This window comes from Teleopsis dalmanni, chromosome 2 (genome assembly GCF_002237135.1).
Source record: "Teleopsis dalmanni isolate 2A chromosome 2, ASM223713v2, whole genome shotgun sequence".
In the NCBI taxonomy this organism is placed as follows: domain Eukaryota; kingdom Metazoa; phylum Arthropoda; class Insecta; order Diptera; family Diopsidae; genus Teleopsis; species Teleopsis dalmanni.
The window spans coordinates 171906602-171909447 of record NC_051847.1 but is presented as its reverse complement, the minus strand read 5'-3'; positions in this window follow the sequence as shown (position 1 = coordinate 171909447).

Below are 2846 nucleotides of genomic sequence, written 5' to 3'. Positions count from 1 at the left end.
CGATGTTGTCATCAAGCTTGATCAACCTCATTAATTTAATAAATTTATTTAATAAGTCTAATACTAGTTTAGACATTTCTGATTGGAATAGATTTTAATTGAAATTTATAATAAATATAGTCGACAAGTAGTTGAGTGCAGTGTATACGTAGCGTACTTTAAATATACAACAGACTTACTCTTCATGATTTCCTCTTAAGTAGAATCTTAAAACTCAATTGGTTCTTACATTTTCTGCTATTTTTATTTCTACATAATATAATCAATCAAATACATTGTTATCCATAAACTAGAACGTATCAGCTGATTTCTAACAGGACAACTAATTAAGCCTTTAAACATCGGTTTGAACATGGTTTTAATCTGGTTTTAAGCGATTCAATGTTTTTAAGCTGTTAAGTTGTATATGAAAATATGCAAGGAAAAAAATTTGGTTAACTAGGTACTAAATACCAGATAGAGCGAATTGTAAATTTTTATGTAGTTTTTGTAATAGCCATTTTTGCAAATCTAAGCTTTACTTAAAACTTTGTGCCTGAAACAGAATCGCCAAGTATTTCAAAAAAAAGTTATTCACTATAAGACAATCTTTAGTATAATTGAAATATTATAGATAGAATGTTAATGTAGTCGTTTTAAATAGTATTTTGTAGAAAAACAAAAAAAATAGTATCTAAAGAAATAGCATGTTAGGGAGAAATAAAATAGGAAATTGAACAACTTTAAGAAATTGCAAAGATAAAGATTACAAAGATCTGAACTGTTGTTGAGTGCTAGCAATATGAATACTGTATTGACAGAGCTTCAGCAGTAGTTGAGTGTACGTTACGTAGTCATTCGTTCTTGACAAGTTGCAAGGTACTGCATGGAAATATGCATTTTCAGAAATGGTTGTACTACATATAGCACAGCAACATCAATAATATTGACCTCATCAATATTAATGTTACTTTAACTTAAAAACAAAAATGCATTTGTCTTATATACAATAAAAGCCGCTTTAACCGTTTTCGAATGAGTATTTAATACTACCCTATTGATTTCTATATATTTGATATTCTACTCCATAATCACTTATCGATCATTTATGCAAGAATTATTCATTCCATTTTTGTTATTTAAACCAAAATATTTTTTTTATAAATGTACTGAACAATAATAATTATGTTGCTGTTGTAGTAATATTGCAGGGTAATAATTTATGATAAAGATATTGTAAGTAGCCTTACTAATTACACTACGGCAATTTTTTAGGTTCTATATTTGTTGCTGTTAATATGGCTACATTTGGCTATCAAAAAACTGATAACAGTTGGTTAATGTATATTACATTAAAAACAAAACAAAAAAAACATACAAAATGCTTAATAAAGATTAGCTTATCAATTTATATTTACATATTACTTATTATTATCTTTAATATCTTTATATCAGAATAATACTATGTATTTTTAGACATAAAATATGTTTCTCTATGGAGAGCATCCACAAATACATTAATATTAGAAGTTCCAGCATATAATAGCGAACTATATACAAATTTAGAAGAGTTCATAATACCTTAAAAGTACGATACTATATATATCTTCAGAAATGTTTCAAAACACTTTTAATAAAATTTGTAAATAATTTTTGGTATATTTATTCTCAAAATTGCAATTTTAATGCATTCAACCAAATAACATAATTAATGGTTCGTTTTTTAGTTGCAAATAAATAATTTTAGCTATCACACATATTTAATATGTCAAATAAAAGGCTGTTTCCGGTTTCGCTTACAGCTTATATAGTTCCGGAGTAAACAAATTATGAATATTAATTCACATTTGGTGGCGAATGTGCATTTCATACGGTTCATTTGCTCGTGTAGTTCTCATGTAGAGTTTTTCATTTTTCATTTTTCTCATTTCATGTTGAGACAATTGCGTTGAAAATTAAATTTGACTCTAAGAAGAACTTCCTTTTTCTGTTCCCCCAATAAATATAGTATGTTTTTTTTTCGAATATGTAAGGCCTTTAACATGTGTCTCGTGCAGTGCACCCACACATAAATATATTTCATAATATCTACTAAAAAAAATACCGAAGAAGCAAAAACGTGCATTAACATTGAGCATGACAATGCTTGTGGGCATGGGTATTACTCTGTACAGTTTGTGGACTAAGCTACCGACTGGGGTCTTTCAACATGCACGGATAGCAATTGCGTTTATTAATGATAAGAGTCTGATTAAATTAACATGTTTATCTATACAATAACGCGTTGAACTGTGGCAATGCCAGTAAAGAGCAGTGAAAAGAAATTTAATATGTTATTTTATAAATTCAAATTGTATTTAGTTATTGGTGGTTTCTTTCCTTATGAAACTTTTTTTTTGTAAATATCATACAGAATTCATTCACAAATTTTGTAATAAAGATACTTTTTTCTTGTCTTTTACTATACACAATTTGTAACTAAAACTGTGCTCTTAAACATATCTTTTTTTCTTTTCTCTTCAGTACGTATGAAGAGATACTCTCACAAAATTTTGTTCGCTCAGATACTCGCTACTTTTTTTAACAACTAAACTGCTTCGTGCTGTGCAATTATGTCACATTTTCACATTATAAGCAAAATGTATCCGTTAAGTTATCTATCGAAAGGTTTTCATAAGTTAATTATTTAATAAGTACACGTTTTAGTAGATATTGCTTTCATGCGGTTTATCGCATTTACACAGATTTAACATGAATTATAATGATTTATTAAATAGTCGAGATTGAATCGGATGAAATATTTAAGCTAAATGGCTTAGCATTTTTTTATTTTTTTGCTTGCTTATGTTTTCTCCATTGATTGCGTG